General features: G+C 41.3%; 1 protein-coding gene across 2 annotated transcripts in view; it reads left to right on the top strand.

Annotated features, from left to right (window-relative positions):
• Positions 1-18,263, top strand: part of LOC122555748 (erythroferrone-like) — an 89,547-nt gene that overhangs the window by 16,742 nt on the left and 54,542 nt on the right. The window lies entirely within an intron of this gene.

Raw genomic sequence — 18,263 nt, 5'->3', positions numbered from 1 at the left:
AGTTCTCAGTACATACTGCAGCTGTCTCAAGATACATAGTTACATAAATATTGTTGCACTGATGCAGGAACCTGCTTATTACAGTATTAGTTACCAGAATTCCATCACATGTACCAGGAATAATTCCAGTAAATTTTCCAATTTAATTGTGGTTTAAAGATTCCTGAATCTTGGCATTCTCTGCCATTCAATCGTACTTGCCTGAGAATGTTACCAGTCAGTATAATATTGGTATCAATCCAAAAAAGGCACCCAGTTTATTTAGGATGATAAAGCGCTGATGAAGATAATAAAATGTTGGTGTTCCCAATTGCTGTAAATTCTCCCAAAGAGATATCGAGACATATGCAACTGGGGAAGTGATGACAACACACACATGTATGAGGACACTCTTTATTGGGACTGACATAATGGCAAAGTCACCATTGTCCTACCAGACCATAGGGTTTTCCTTTTATTAGAGAAAGGTAATAGCGGTGGTTTAACCTGAGGGTTAGGAAAGGGAAGAGATTGGGAAGGAGTGTCCTTCATGGTAGCTACACATAATCATTGTGAATGTGCCATACAGTCATATAGAGTCATAGAGATGTACAGCATGGATACAGACCCTTCGGTCCATCGAGGGAGTTTTATTCTCTATCAAAACCTGTGTTACATCTGGTCTGAGAGTATCTGATGGGAGAGTGTAGCTAGAGATTTGAACTTGATCTAATCAAAACTGTAAATGGCCTGGAGAAGTTTGATGGGGAAATATTGGGTTATTTTATACCCTTGGGTAATTGACACTGAAGTGTTAGACAAAGCTTTACACCATTTCAAATAGGGACCTTTTCCTATCCTAACTTATGAGTGCAGAATGGGACAGTATAGAAACAACTTGAAGAGATCTTGTGGTGGTAATCCAGCAGGCTTGAGTTCAAGTCCCAACTGCTCCAAAGGTGTGTAACAGAACCTCTGACTAGGTTGATTAAAAATATTGGGAAACAGCTTCACTCTATTTCTAACCCATACTGGTACATGAGAAATGTTTGATTAGACAGTATAGGGAGGACATCACTCTGAATCTATCAAATAACCTACCTGACCCAGGAATGTGTTTCTCATGGATTTCACAGTCAGTAGCTTCAACACTGAATTGGAGAATTGTTTTCATTGTGTTCAATATTTATCAAGAAGTGAGGATTAAATTGATGTGATGGCGCCCCTGCTTTCTCCCTTAGCCTCCACCCTATGTCCCAGGTAAACTGTAGATTGAAAACATGCTGTGGCAGATTGAGATCAAAGGAGTTATTCTTCTGAACCAAAGCTACCTTGAAGACTCAGTATCATATATAAGATCAGATCTTGTGATATGTATGGAGATCTTTGTTCCTCACTTCAGAAAGTGTGTGCAAATGCTGCACAACGCTGTTACGGGCAGATTGCAGACCACTTTCTAGAAACCTCATTCTATGCGAGTTCTCAGGTATTTATCCCATTTAATTTTAAATGGAATGCTGGAGGATCATCCACGTTTGTGGGAATCTCACATATAAAAGTAGCATGAGAGAGGGCACATTTGGCTGATAAATGTTGGCAAGATCAATAATTTCAGAGGGCTTCATGGAAATGCAGTGGATAAAATGATAAAATGGATTACACTGTGGATTATTATAGAGTAACAGCAACAGGGAAACAGGATAAAGTCTTCAGCTGCTTAAACCTGATCTGGAACTCAGCTAGATCACAGTTACATTCTACATTAAATCATCAACCTCACTTTTGAAATGCTCAATTGACCAATAGCCTCAACAGCTTTTATGGGAAAAAGTTACATATTTCCTCTACCATTCAAGTGAAAAAGTGTTTTCTGACATTACCCTAAATGCCCCAGTTCTACAAATGTGGTCACGTTTCTTTCTTGGGGCTAGCTCCACCACAGGAAATAATTTATCTCCAGGAATACTGTTAAATCCTTTGATTGTGTTAAACTCTTCAATTAAATCACCTTTAGTCTTCTATACTTAAGATCATACAAACTTAATGTATGCAACCTGTCCTTGTAATTTAACAATTTTGGATCTTGTATCATTCTGATGAATCAGCTCCTCCAAGGCCAATATATGCTTCATGAGATACAGTTCCCAGATGAAATCCAACCAAAAGTTTAACCCAAATCAAAGTAACCATAACAAAAGTTCCATCCCTTCGCATGCCAATCAGTCTTTTAATTTTTTTTTGGTACATACTCGCTAGTTTTTAAGGATTTTTTGCATTTGGGCCAAAATTGTCTGGATTTGAGCCTTCCATCTTTCTTAGGTCTTCCTTAAGTAGGTGGCATAATCTAGCCATATATCTGTATAACATTTTGCCCCAGCTGCATTATCTATATGTCTCCAAATGTAACGTCATCAGCAAATATAGACAAATGACATTGTGTTTCACTTGAGTAAGAGATGACATGAAAGATAAGCACTACGGTTGGACTTGCTGCCCATAAGGGCAACAGGGTGTTGTAGATGGATCAGCTGGTTACCTTGGTGGGACGCAAGATGTTCAGGTTCAAATAGGACTGATCTCAAACAGGATGAGAGCAATAGCTCAGTACCTTGTGGAATGAAATAGGAAGCAGGAGTGATTTGTTCCCTTTTTATCCAGTGGGTGCTGCAGGAGCTGGTCCTGAGACACACGTTTATGAATATCCCTGTACAGTGTATGACTAATTCTTTTTTATGTATATTTTATGCACTGATAGTGGCCATAGAACAGCCTCCCCACTTTAACAGAATGTATGTGCAGGTTCTTACATCTGGCTTTCCTGCATCTGTCCTCCTCACTTTGAGGGACTACCCTGTACATTTCACGTACAGAAGCTGACAGTGTACCACGCCGAAACTATTCAGCACTGTAAAGGAGTAAATCGTTCCTTATTATCCAGCATCATCCACGTATGTTATTCATACAGGATTTGACATTGCTCAGTCTGCTACTGAAAAGTCAAACACAAAGCCAGCCTCATTAAATTAAAATTGCATCATTTTGGATATACATTGTGTATCATATTTATGGAATTCTGATACTTTTCACTTATTTCAACCTAAGGAACATGTACATTTATCTTTCTTAAGCTTGCTAGACTTTGGAAAATTTCATCTGAAATATACGTTAGCTCTTTCTGCTCTGCCTATAATAATTTTTGCCAGTGGTCTAATTTATTACATTTATAAAATGAAATGGAATATTTTACTTTCGACATTTCCATTGGAGGATTACATTGCTTTTATTGTATTCAGTGAATCGGTGCCCCTCGGCCATGGCGCCAGTCTGTTTACCTAACCGCATAGCTCGGATAGCACTGCAGGGGAAAATAAGATTACACTCGTCTGAAGCAAAATAAGTTATTCACACATCAGAAAATCAGCAGTTTCCATTAACCCCCTCTAAAGTTGGCAACGCTGGTTTCCAACAATACATACCCAGGATGGTATTGACTCAAATTGGCAATGCCAATCAAAGGTATGCTCCTGATCTCTTTTTAGGAGATTGTAAGGTCAGATCGACCAGAGACATGAAGTATAAGATGTAGGGAGCACCTTTAGATTCTTTCTCCCTAAAGAAAAGCTGAAGGATGACCTAGTGATGGAACCAACGCAGGTCCTTGTCCAAATGGTGTGGAGGTACCTGGGGTAGACAAAGTCAGAAGTCACGCGACACCAGGTTATAGTCCAACAGGTTCATTTAAAATCACAAGCTTTCAGAGCACTGCTCCCTCATCAAGTGAAGTCTTCACCTAACGAAGGGGCAGTGCTCAGAAAGCTTGTGATTTTAAATGAGCCTGTTGGACTATAACCTGGTGTTGCATGATGATGACTTTTTTCAATGAGTCTCAGGACTCAAGCAGTTGGGTGAAATTAGTCAGTGAATCCTCCTGCATTAAAGCTGTAAACATTTGGGCTTTTGACAACATTTTTAATGACGAAACACAGCATTCACATTTTAGAAAGTTTGGTAACCTGCAGGTAGATGATCATAATCATCTAAGGGACATTGAGACCATGCTGCAAGAAGATTGAGTATAAACCTAGAGAGGTCTTGCTAAACATACAGGATATTTGGTGAGACCGGACATAGAACCTTGCATTAGAAAGGAGAATCATTGTAAGTAGTTCAGAGAATACTCACTAAATTGATTCTTGGGATTAAGGATTATCTTTTGAGGAAGGTTGGACCAATACTCATGGGATTGGAAGAACAAGACCTGATTATCACTGAAACATAAATTTTTGAGGCAAGTTGAGAGGATAGATATTGAGAGGATTTAACCTTCATTGAGGTTCCAGAACTGGTTGGGCACAGTTTCAGAAAAAAAAGGCTTACATTCAGATGATTCTAGGATTGTGAACACTTGATTGAGTTTTTTTGATGAAGTGACCAAGAGGACAGAACGGTGGATGTTGTCTATATGGACTTCAGTAAGGCGTTCAACAAGGTTCCACATGATAGACTGGTTAACAAGGGTAGATCACAGGGAATACAGCAATAACTAGTCATTTGGATGCAAAATTGGCTAGAAGGTAGAGACAGAGGGTGGTGGTGCAGGGTTGCTTTTCGAACTGGAGGTTTGTAACCAGCGGTCCCCTGTTTTTTTGTCATCTATGTACATGATTTTGATTCTAGAGCATCAGAGGCTAAGGGATGATCTTTCAGAGGTTTATAAAATCATGATGGGTGTGGATAGAGTGAATTGCCAAGGTCTTTTCTCCAGGGTGGCGAAGTCCAAAATCCGAGGGCATATGGTTAAGGTGAGCAGGTAAAGATTAAAAAGGACCTAGGGGACAATTCTTTTTATGTAGAGGGTGGTATGTGTTTGGAATGAGCTGCCAGAGGAAGTGGTGGAGGCTGGTACAATTACAACATTTAAAAGGCATTTGGATGGGTACATGAATAAGAAGGAGGAAGTGAGGACTGCAGATGGTGGAGATCAGAGTTGAGAGTGTGATGCTGGAAAAGCACAGCAGGTCAGGCAGCATCTGAGGAGCAGGAAAATCAATGTTTCAGACATAGCCCTTCATCAGGAAATGAGCCCTTCCTGATGAAAGGCTTATCCCCGAAATGTCGAATATCTTACTCCTCGGGTGCTGCCATATAAATAAGAAAGGTTTAGAGGGATTAGACCAAGTGCTGGTAAATGGGACGAGATTAATTTAGGAATTGTGGTCGGCATGGATGAGTTGGACTGAAGGGTCTGTTTCCATGCTGTACATCTCTGACTCTATTTAACGTGGAGATAAAGAAGAATTTCTCCTGTTATAAAGGATTTGTAAACTTTAGCTAATTCTATCTCGGGGTCATTAGATATATCCAAGACTGAGTTGGATCAAGCTTTGATCTATAAAGGAATCAGGAGTTATGGGTGAACGGGGGGGGAAAGTGGGAATGAAGCAACAATCAGATCATTGATGATCTCATTGGACGGGTCAAGTGGATTACTCCTGCTCTGATTTCTTATGTCCTGAAATACCTCAAGTGTAGTAGTGTCTCACGGTCTGCAACCATATTACACACGTTACACATTTTTCAAAACAGTTTCAAAAGGTGTGGTACTGTTTTGGGATTTGTTGGAACATGAAAGTTTGGAAGAGTAGCTAAGGCAGCTACCATGGTATCTTTTAAGGTAAAATCAGAACATTTGAAGTTGGAGATCTGACAGGGCTCCAGGAAGAAAGCAGGGCAGCGAGATTACATTTGGGTTACTCTAACAAATCATGATAATCATACCCCTTCTTTGTTTAAAGCTCCACATTCCTATCATTTTAGGATCTGTATTTCTGAATGCCTTGTTGTCTATAGTTTGATGTTTCTTTTGTCCCATACTGCATAGTTATATGCTTATTTTCCTAAAGTGCATGTTTCTGTGATTCTTTGTTAAAAAAAATCTAGGCTCCATGTTTCTTGCTTTTATTTTTTTCTGAGCTTATATTAATGGAAACTATATTTTCTTGCAAATTTGACATTCAATACATATCTGGTTTGTGTGACTCAGCACATTTACACAATGAGTCATTAGGGAAGCAACCAGTTCATTGTTTCGACATCGTTATCACAATTGTGACTTTCTGGAGACAGAAAGGATTTTCTTTGAATTTTTGCCCCAAGGCAGTCTTCTGTGCTGGTACTTCTGTTATGGAGGGTCAGAGGCAGCAATTAAGGTCAAATCTCCTCCATTACTGCTCCAACCTGCAGCAGAATCAGGATAAAGGTTAAGAAAGGAATATTGCCTCTCATTATAGTGAAGGCGTGACAGCAATTGTTGTATTCCTCTCATCAGTCCTGGTGAGATTGACTAACTCAGCAATGACCGAACACAGAATCTGGGTTATCTCTTGTGAGTTTCTGCCTTCTGAGGCAGGTTTGAGGAAGGGTCACCAGACCTGAACTGAGAGCTCTGTGCTCCATCAGTTCAGACCTCTTGTGAATTCCAATATCTTCGCTCCATTATTGGTGGCCATGCCTTCAACTGTCTTATATCCAAATACTGGAATTCTCTCTTTCAAGCTCCCCATTCCACTCACTCTCTCTTCTCCTTTAAGTCAGACCTTAAAAACCATCTCTTTGGCCTAGCGTTTGGACACCTCCCCTATTATCTGCTTCTGTACCTCAGCACTGAATTTGTCTGATTGCTCCTGTGAGATGCCTGGGGATGCAGTGTAATGTTAAATACAATTCGTTTGTTGTTGAGAATTTGAAAGGATTTGACCCTATATCCATGGAGCCTTGACAGAAAGATTCTGAGTCATGCTAACATGTGTCAACATATCACACCAGGATGTAATTTAAAGCGAAAAGTTTACTTTGATTTCTCTTGCAGCTCCACTGCCTGTACATTAATGAGCTCCCATTCTATGCTGGGTCATCAGCATGAGTTGCTATACACGGAACACATTCTTCCCCAGGCTCGTTTCTGGGGGTTACATCACATTACCACATGCTTCTAACTGCTCCTCCCAACTCTTCCCCTCCCTGCCATAATCCTATCTTGCTCTCTGTGTTCACCTTCGTTCTGCGCCATTGCTCCATTTGGAAATGGACAACTCCCACTGTAGCCAATCTTTTTCCTCTTTATTCATTCACTGGGTGAGAGTGTCGCTGGCTAGGCATCATTTATCATCCATCCCTAATTGCTCAGAGGGCAGTTAGAAGCCAACCACATTGCTGTGGGTCTGGAGTCACATGTAAAGTCCAGAGGTTTCCTTCCCTAAAGCTCATTAGTGAACTAGATAGATTTTTCCAACAATCAACAATCGTTTCATGGTTATCATTAGACTTTTAATCCCAGACTCCTTTTTATTGAATTTAAACTCCACGGTGAGATTCGAATCTGGGTCCCTAGAATATTATCTGGGTCTCTGGATTAACAGTCCAGTGCTAATACCACTAGGCTATCACTTCGCCAAGGATAATCCTTGACTCTCAGTCAAACTGCCTTTCCTGCTCATCAACAACAGTTCTATTAATGAAAACAAAAGATGTACTATGCTAAAAAAGAAACACTGTCTCCAAGCTTATTCTCTATGGTTACTCACTGCAATGTGCTGGGGATTAATTGCTAATATATGGAGACACTTGGCTATTTCTAGACGGATGGCAATCCCATTGTGCCTTGAGAAATAGTCAGCAGTCTTGTTACCTGAAAAATGTTACGTAAAGAGATCAAGAAAAGGAAAACTGAATAAACAACCTGATTAAGATAATGTCTCAGAAATTGCTTAGGATTGGACGTTACAGTGACAAAAATAATAATTTCTTGTGGTAATATTTGTAGAGATAAGTCTTCAGATCTAGGGGGGAGCAATAGGATAGGAACATCAGGAGTACCATGCTCCTCACTCATCACCACTCAGCCCCAGTATTAAGAATATAGAGCTCATCTGATTATTGTTCACAGGCTTTCCACCTGATAGGCAGCCTGATAGATTGACTTGGCTAACAGGGAGGCTGTAACTCAAGGCAGAGGTGGGTGGATTTGGAGGAGGTATAGGAAGGTGAGCAATGGTGATGTTTGAAAGGAGTGATCATGACCAGAGTGAGAGGCTAGTGAAGATTAGCAATCAGAGATTGTGAAAGTGAAGGTTGGATAGATCGTGGCAGGGCAAGTGATTCATGCTGAGGGTGATCATTGAGATGGAGACAAAGTTTCTCATGTTAGGCATAGTTAAAACACCTCTACTGACCTTAGCCCAAAAGCAGTGCCATAAATGCTTATGATCAACCTTTCTCACACTCCCTTTCCTATCAGGTTTCCCATGACTAAGGAAAGTCTACCTGACAGGAATTAAACAAAAAACTCTTTAAAATGGAGATAAGGTGCTTCCTGGGAGAGTTTCAATGAAGCACCCATCTCCCTTCAGTGACTGGGTTAGCTTTTACTTGCCCCACCTCTGTTAAAGCTAGAATTAGGTAGATTCATGGTGGTTTGGGACTAGAATTGAAAGTATTCAATTTTATGTCTCACTTAAACTAAACTACCCAATTTTGAGAGTTGAAAATGTCCCCACTTGTGTTGATCATGGAGCAGCAGGGATGGAGTGTTGGGAAATCTGAAAGAATTAACCATCCCACCCAAACATACAATGAGACTTATTTGAAAGCAGAGGATTTGCTGCAGCAAGTTAATGACAAGCAAACGTGCAGGGAAAAACAAAACAAAAATAGTTTCAACAGTTCAGCTAATATATTGGGCAAGGCACCAAGTTGAAGTAATCCATAAACACTACTGTAAATTCAACTGCGGTTACTGAGGATAGCCCAGAGATGACTCATGGGTAGAGGGGTGTCTGATGGACAAGATATCTCATACTGGTATGTTGCGGTAAATGAAATGTAAAGATGCTGTGAGTTTACAGTTGGATAAACACATGAAATACTTCTTTGAGCCAATAATATGACTAGCACATGGACTATGAGGTATTCATAAATGTATGTCAATTACACATAAGGTAGCTCTTCAGTCAATTTCCAAATACAGGCATTCATGTGTTTCCCGAACAAAAACAGCTGGATATACTATATGCTATATTTCGCAACCTTTGGGCACCCTAAAATGCTTTACAGCCATTGAAATGTGTTATTTGGAAGAATATTCACTACTGTAATGTCTTTAAATTTGATTCGTACATGGCAAGCTCACACAAACAACAATGGGACAAAGACTAGATCGGCTGCCGTATGATGCTGGTTGAGGGGCAACGGCTGGTCATGAGCACTGGGGAATGTCCATTCACTTCTTTAAACAAGTTTCTACACATCTGGAAGGGCAGGCAGGGTCTTAGTTTAACATTAGGGTGGAAGGTATAGGGGGGATGTCAGGGGTAGGTTCTTTACCCAGAGAGTGGTGGGGGCATGGAATGCGCTGCCTGTGGGAGTGGCAGAGTCAGAATCATTGACAACCTTTAACGGCAATTGGATAGGTACATGGATGGGTGCTTAAGCTAGGACAAATGTTCGGCACAACATCATGGGCCGAAGGGCCTGTTCTGTGCTGTATTGTTCTATGTTCTATCTATGTTCTATAATATTTAAAAAAACTGCACCTATAACAGTGACTCATCCCGTTGTGCAACACTGAAATGTCAGCTTAGATTATGTACTCAGGTCTCCAGAATAAGCCTTTGATTCAGAGGAAAAAATGTTACAAATAAATACAGAATTACCTGTGGCAAGACAACATATGGCTACAATCATTTGACAACATATTGTTGTGAAGTTGTCGAATACATCCATTTTAAAATGGTTCATGTGAGTTCTAATGGCTTGCATTTCCACAGCAGTTTACCCATTTCAAAGCATTTTACACCAAAGGTTGCTTCTAAGGGTTGACATGGAGACAAATATAGTATATTATGAACATTGGATTTTACAAATCAGTTATGCTTTAAAATTGAAGCATTGTAACAATTAGACATTCCATTTCGGCAAATGAACACAACAAGAAAAGTAGCCCAACCACGACTAACAAGATAAACTAAGGACAGAAATTCAATCATATAAAGTTGCCTGAAAAAGGAGCAAGCCTGAGGACAAGGAGTAAAAGAAGACGAAGACATTGATTAAGAGGGAAACATTAGAGATGAGTGTAAACTTGCAAGGTCCATTAAAACAGATTATAAAAGCTTTAATAACTATGTGTAAAGAAGAGGATTAGTGCAGAAAAATATAGGCCCCTTACATCTGAAATAGAACAATTGATAACAGTGAACAAGGAAATGGCAGGACATTTAAACAGCTACTTTAGTTCAGTCTTTATATAAGAAGCCACAAATAACCAACTAGAAATGCTAAGGAAACAAGTATTTACTCCAATCAAGCATTTGCAGGAGATTGGTATAAATAAAAAAAAAGTGCTGCTGAAAACATTAAAGAAACTGAAAGTAGATAAAATTCCAGGGCTGATAATTTACATGCCAAGTGGTATGGAAATAGTGAATGTGTTGACTGTTACCTTCCAAAATCGTATAGGTTCAGAACAGTTGCAGCAGATTGGAGGGTGGCAAATATAATTCCACAATTTAGGAAAGAAGGGAAGGAGAAATCTGAGAATTATGGACCTAACATCAGTTATAGGAAAAAATGCTGAAATCTATTATAAAAGCTTCATAATAGGAAATTTAAACAACATAAATGGCATTACGCAAATTCAATATGAATTTATGGAAGGAAAATTGTGTTTGTCAAACCTACTAGAGTCTTTTGAGAATGTAGCTACTAGAATAGATGAAGGAGGACCAATGGTTGTGGTATATTTGGATTTTCAGAAAGCTTTCTGCCAAAGGCCCATCATCAGAGTATACCGAATTGGTAGTAATGTAGAAGCATTTCTTGAGAATTGACAAGCAGACATAAAACAGCGTAGGAATAAATGCATTTCTGAAGTGAAATGTGGTGTCAAATTGATACCATAAGAATTAGTACTTAGGCCCCAGCTGTGCACTATATATATATCAACAATTTGGATGACAGATTCAAATGTAATATTTTTAAATTTGCAGATGACAAAAGCAGTAGGTGGAATTATAAGTTGTGTGGAGGATGTGAAGAGGCTTGCAGGCAATTTAGGTAAGTTGAGTGAGTGGGAAAATATGTGTCAGATACAATATAACACGGATACGTGTGAAGCTGCCCACTTTGGCAGGAAAATCAGGTTTGGCAGAATATTATTTAAACGGTGATAGATTGGGAAATATTGATGTAGAAAGGGACCTGAATCCTTGTGCCTAGTCATTGAACGCAAGTGTACCAGTGCAGTAAGGCAAATGACATGTTGGCCTTTAGTGCAAGAGGGTTTGAGTACAGAAGCAAGGAAGTCTTGCTGCAGATGTATAGACCACACCAGAAGTATTACATACAGTTTTAGCCTCCTTATCTAAGAAAAGGTGTGCTTCCCATAGAAAGAGGGCAGCAACGGTCAACCGCACTGATTCCTGGATGGCAGGTTTGTTGTATGAAGGGAGGTTGTGTCAACTCGGTTTATATTCGCTGGAGTCTAGAAGAATGAGAGGGAATCTCATTGAAACATATAGATTCTAACAGGACTGGAAGGACAGGATGCAGGGATGGTGTTTTGCGAGGCCAAAGAGTCCAGAACAACTCTGGATACATGGTAGACTGTGTTGGAGTGAGGTGTTAACCTATTTCTTCACTCAGTGGGTGGTGTACCTGTGGCAGTCTGAACCATAAAAAGCATTGGAAGACAAGTCACTGAAAATAGTTAAGAAATAAATAAATGGGTTTCTAGAGGCCAAATGTATAAATGGGTATGAAGAGATTATGACATCGATATAGAGATTGAACCATGATCATGATGAATATTGGAGCATGCTCATTGGGCTAAATGGCCTTCTCACATTCCAGGGGCTGAATCTTCTCAGGTCCTAAACGATGTGAATTTTGGCATGAAATTTGGGAAAAGTGGATGAGATATTGAGCAAGACACTTCTCAAGTCAAGAGGAAAATGTCATATTTTCCAACCAAGTCCTGGACATCAAGATGAGATTCAATGAATGGAGATCATTGCTAATGAACGCTGTCATTACTACCTGAGCCCACTTCACTAATATGAAGGCTCCCATTCTCCCACTCACCAATAATTGCTGATATGGAAGTCAGTGACAATACCTGGTGAGTCTGGCTCGCCACTTGTTCCTCCAAACTCCATCTTGCACAGCAGCACCAATATCTCAATGTAGTTCAATGGGCAGCATCTGAATACATTCGTGTCCATAGACATTGGCATTTGATATGTAATAACCTCACTATTTCATTACAGCACATTACCAATCCATTTATGGTACACTTTTGCATTTCGATGTTGCACTTTGGCGTGCACGGCATCTTTTATTGTATATCTGCTGCAAGAACACTGTGCAGGGCTAGGCTGAGCCAGGCTTCATCTCAGGGCTGCTTGCTCACTCTCTGTGCCCTTCCACTTAACACCCTCCTGGATGGTCAGAGCACTTCTAGCTTCTCTTGCCTCCCCTTGCCTCCATGTGTTTAGCCCCTCAGCCAGACCTTAAAGGCTAACAGTACTATTGGGCTCCCTTGTCTTTTAGCACAACACAAAGCCAAGCAGCTTGTTATTGAAACACAGCAATATAGAAACATAGAAGATAGGAGCAGGAGGAGGCCAATTGGCTCTTCGAGCTTGTTCCACCATTCACCACAATCATGGTTGATCATTCAACTCAATAACCTAATCCTGCTTTCTCCCCATAACCTTCGATCCCATTTGACCGAAGTGCTTTATTTAGCTGCTTCTTGAAAACATTGAAAGTTTTGGCACCAACTACTTCCCATGGTAATGAATTCCAAAGGCTCACCACTCTTTGGGTGAAGAAATGTTTCCTCATCTCCGTCCTAAATGGCCCACCCCGAATCCTCAGACTGTGACCCCTGGTTCTGGAGGCACCAACCATGGGGAACATTCTCCCTGCATGTACCCTGTCGAGTCCTGTTAGAATTTTATAAATCTCTATGAGATTCCCCCCTCACACATATGAACTCCAGAGAAAACAATTCTAACCTAGTCAATCTCTCCTCTTGTCCTGCCGTCCCTGGAATCAGCCAGGTAAACCTTCACTACACTCCCTCGAGAGCAAGAACATTCTTTCTCAGAAAAGGAGACCAAAATTGCACACAATATTCTAGGTATGGCCTCACCAAGGCCCTGTATAATTGCAACAACACATCCCTGCTCCTGTACTCAAAGCTTCTCGCAATGAAGGCCAAAATACCATTTGCCTTCTTTATTGCCTGCTGCACCTGCATATCTATCTTCAGCGACTGGTACTCAACCACACCCAGGTCCCACCCAGGTCTCCCTTTTCCCAACTTACAGCCATTCAGGCAGATGTCAGCACTTCTCAGTGTAGTTGATGTTCCAGCACCCTACACAGTAAACATATGTGCATATGCATCAACCAGTGGCTGTGTTTCAAAGCCGAAAGTGAGTAATCCTCAGTTAACTCAGCGGTTGGGTGAGGCGAGGGTCCCTCTATCAGTCAGAGATCCTGATCCAGTCAGTCAAGGTTAGTGTCTGTTCAATGTCCAGGGCTTTGGGGGTAGTCAGTTATCCACATGGGGCTGTCAGGGACAGGATCTCCATCTCACTATAGTCCATGGAGTGGGTCCCGGACTGTGTGAGAAATCTGGGGATTTGTGGATCATTAGTCAAGGATCTGGAGTGGTATCAAGCAACACGATTGGGGTAGGGAAGTAGGTTGGTTGGGGGGGCTAGGGTTTGCTGGGGAGTCAATGCTAGGGATTAGAGGCAGCAACCTTGGGAAACAAAAGGGGCAAGGGTTATGAAGATGGGAAAAGGTGACATCTGAGGGTGAGCTGGTAGTGTGTTGAGGGCATGGTAGGCTGTGACAGGGGAAAGGTGTGCATCACAGTGATGGGAACAGCTAAACTGATGCCTTAACCTTGATGCCAAATCCTCTGGACGAGCGAGACGTAGTGTGCCCACAGGCAGAGGATGACCAGGGATATTGACACTGAACAATGTCACCTGATGGAGTAGGACCCGTGACCTGAAGGGGGTGACTGGTCATCCTTTCCCAGCAGCCATCAAGATGGCAACTGCATTTTATGTGACTGATTACTGCCAAGGTATCACTGGAGTCCTGTCTGAAACTCTCAATTGACCACCCACAAATATATTAAGGCTGCTATTAATGCCATTTGTGCCCAATCATGCCAGTTCACCTCAATTTGCTAAGATAAGGTCAGTGCTGCAGCCTGACAGGAGGCTTAGCCAATGTAACTGGCATCCCCAAGGATCAGGGTGCTATAGAATGGGCTCACATTGTCTTGAGAGGACCATACCATAATGAAGTTGGTTCAACAACAGAAAAGGTGTCCATTCTATCAATGTGTATTTCATCTGTGACCATCAGTACTGCATCTTAGAAGTCTGCACCTTGTTCCCTGGGAGCTACCAAAATGTCTATATTCTTAAGAACTCTCACGTTCCTATTGAGAGGCTCAGAAACCTGACAAGGATGGTTACTGGGAGAAAAGGTAGACAGGTAGACCCGAAACTTCGACTTCTCCACCTTCTGATGTTGCCTGGCCTGCTGTGTTATTCCAGCCTCCTGCCTGTCTATTTTGGATTCTAGCATATGCAGTTTTTTTTGTTTCTACTGGGAGACAAGGGCTACCCTATGTGACCATGGCTGATGACTACATTGTGCATCTCACTGACTGAGGCTAAGTGCAGATCCAATGCAGGCAATTCTTCGAATAGGGCCATCACAGAGTAGACAATAGACCTCCTGAAGGTGAGGTTCCAATGCTTGGATTGTTCTGGGGCCCTTGCGGTCCACCCCAGTAAGATGGTGCCACCCAATCCTAGTCTGTCATTCTCTGCACAACTGGAGCAGGCAGAGAGGGAAAGTGACAGAGGCTGAGGAACTGGGACAGCATGACCAGCATTCTGAGGAGGATGAGGACATTGAGCGGGAGGGATATCATTTTTAGAATGATCAAACCAAGCAGTGTTGGACACTACAGCCATACTGAAGTTAATTGACAGCCAGATCAAGTAGATGAGAGCTGGGTATAGTAATGATTCATTGATCATAAAAAATTGCTAGTACTTGGCACAGAAGAAGCTTGTTTCTGCTGTAAGTGGCAAAGGGATCGTTTGTTTGTTTGATTTTTTTTAGCTTCTGTTGTTAAAAAATAAAGATGAATGTTTTGAATTGTTCGAAGTCTTTACTATATGTGATCTATAATGATAAGATGCTCAGCTACAGTAGGTATTTGGGAAAAAAATAACAGTTACATAAAGGGATATATGAAGTAACTTAGCTAAGGACAGATAAGCTGTGTGTATCAGAGTAGGAGAGCGTACTTGGACGTGCAAGTAAGCATCATGGTTGGCAGAGACATGGTGGGCTGAAATATTCTATGTTTTATTTGAAGACTTAAAGAAAAAGGAGTCAGTAAGATGGACTTGTTGTGGTTATCAGATCTGAGGACTCAGATCGACTTTTGCACAATATTGTAACCTTTGCCATAACAGAACAGGGAGAAGTGAGCTTGCTGGATGGACCTTCTCTGGTAATGCTAAACATTTGCCTAAAGTGTGATACCTGGCAAAAGAAGTTCTACCTCCATTGTCTACTACGGTTCTGAGGAAGGGTCTCTGAACCTGAAACATTAACTCTGATATATCTCCACAGATGCTGCCAGACCGGCTGAGCCTTTCAAGCAATTTCTGTTTTTGGTTCTGATTTCCAGCATCCACAGTTCTTTCAACTTTTGTATCTCAATGGTGTTAGTTAAGGCAAATGTACCATCTCTCTGCTTGAGTGCATTAATTGCCTGTGAAGCAGTGTTTGATCTATGCTGATGTTAGTTCGTTTGTTACAGCAAATGTCTTAAAAATATGGAATCTGGTTCCTTGCTAATATATCTACTTGTCACTGGAAAATTTAAGTTTTGGAATAGCTATTACTCACCACAAGGATCATAACAAGCGGCCAATTGTGCAAAGCAAGGTCCCATATAAAAGCATCTAACCTGTTTTATTTGAGATTTTCAGACAGAGAAGAATGTTGAGGCAAGATACCAGAAGAACTAACAGGATCTATGCACCTGATAGGTGACATGAGCTGACATTATTATTATTGTTAAGCAGAAGAGCTAAAGTATTATCATTCACTTAATGTAGCCACAAAGAATTTGGACTTCGTGACCTCACTAATTATCTTGTCAAAATCAAGATTTTAAGCACTTTCTGAATAAATGCAGTCCTTTCAACAACAATAATCTCCATTTATACAGTATCTCGCACAACATGTCTGAAAGATGGATTGACAGATACTGAGTTGGAGTATCGGGAAGATATTTGGGGTGGTGGGGGTGGGGAGGGACGCTGGTAGTAGAAGAGAGAAATTCCACAGTAGACACCTACTTAGAAGGGCGCCTGTTTGGGACAGAAGAATAACATATTCAGACTCTGGAGTGTAGATGATTTCATTTCATACATAACAGTGATCCTCAAGTTAAGAACTGAAAAAGAGTATTGTATGAAAGCTGCAGTGAAAGTGATATGTGAAAGAGTTAGTGTAAGCAAACATCCAAACGGTTCCAAAAGTGCATGCCAATTTACAAACCCACCCTCGATGCATCATGCCCATACTGAATTTGCACTATTGAGCTCTTGGCCTTGCCCAGGTAGACATATTCCAGCTGTTTCAGAGTGAGTGGCAACTTTGCGGACGTTCCATTTTCCATAAAGTGTCAGCAATTCTTAATAAGTCTCCCTGTGCTTTTCTCGCGCTCTTTCGAAAATGATTTATTATTTTTCAGAGATGGCTGAAATATTAGCAGAAAATAAGGACAAATATAAACATAACGCTTATTCATTCATAGGGCAAACAAAGTCAGTGCTGTGATGGGCAAAGGACAATGTTGCAATGTGTGGGGTGAAGCTAACACGTTTCACTGTCTAGTCACCTCCTCCCTTATTGAAACTTCCTAACTGTGCTCAGTAAAATCCATCCACAATTATACGATGAGTTCCAGGAAAGGTAGAATTTAACAACTATTTGTGGCTCAAGCAGGCGTGGTGGATCAGGGATAAAAACAGCTTCTCTCAATGGTACCTTATAATTGTCAATCTTTAAAATCTGAGGAGAGGGACCTGCTGGATCAGACACTGTCCTTTCACACTCTGGGACTGACTGGGACAGTGGGCCAGACACTGTCCTTTCACGCTCTAGTATTGACTGGGACAGTGGGCCAGACACTGTTCTTTCACACTCTAGTATTGACTGGGACAGTGGGCCAGACACTGTCCTTTCAAACTCTGGGACTGGCTGGAACAGTGGGTCAGACACTGTCCCTTCACACCCTGGGACTGACTGGGACAGTGGGTCAGACACTGTCCTTTCACACTCGGGGACTGGCTGGGACAGTGGGTCAGACACTGTCCTTTCACACTCTGGTATTGAGTGGGACAGTGGGCCAGACACTGTCCTTTCACACTCTAGTATTGACTGGGACAGTGGGCCGGACACTGTCCTTTCACACTCTGGGTCTGGCTGGGACAGTGGGTCAGACACTGTCCCTTCACACCCTGGGACTGACTGGGACAGTGGGCCAGACACTGTCCTTTCACACTCTAGTATTGACTGGGACAGTGGGTCAGACACTATCCTTTCACACTCTGGGAGTGGGTACAACAGTGGGTAGCCTGCCAGTCTTTTATCTGGAATTACATAGCATAGTGGGTCAGATGTAGTCTTTTACGAGACAGTTTAATGTCAGTTCTATCCTGGATTTAGGGAGCAAAAGTCTACAATATTTGCTGTAGTTACGTATGAGACGTTCTAGTTAGCTAGATCCAAATTTTCAGTCTTTGCAAGTACTTGGTATTGATTAGAGACATACAGTATTTTGTGGATCAAGGACAGAATTTTCTGCATCCAAGTTACATCAAGCCTTACAAGTCCCTTGATGGACTTCACTCATTAACTAACTTGCCAGATGGTAAGGTTGAGATCCCTCTAACTCTGTGTTTTACTCGTATTGTACCTAGTCTGGATATGCTTGATTGTGACATTGAATGTGAGTAGTTAATATTGATCCAGTTTCTCGAGTGAATGTCTTAAAGGAATAAAACTCAAGTTCTACTGGGAACACTGCCCAATGTTACCTGAATTAGCTCATTCTCAGCTCATTTAAAGCTTTTGCCATCCAATGCCAAATGATGACAATG

Source organism: Chiloscyllium plagiosum, chromosome 13 (genome assembly GCF_004010195.1).
Source record: "Chiloscyllium plagiosum isolate BGI_BamShark_2017 chromosome 13, ASM401019v2, whole genome shotgun sequence".
Taxonomy (NCBI): Eukaryota; Metazoa; Chordata; class Chondrichthyes; order Orectolobiformes; family Hemiscylliidae; genus Chiloscyllium; species Chiloscyllium plagiosum.
The sequence above is the reverse complement of the archived record's forward strand: the minus strand, read 5'-3'. Positions and strand labels throughout refer to the sequence as shown.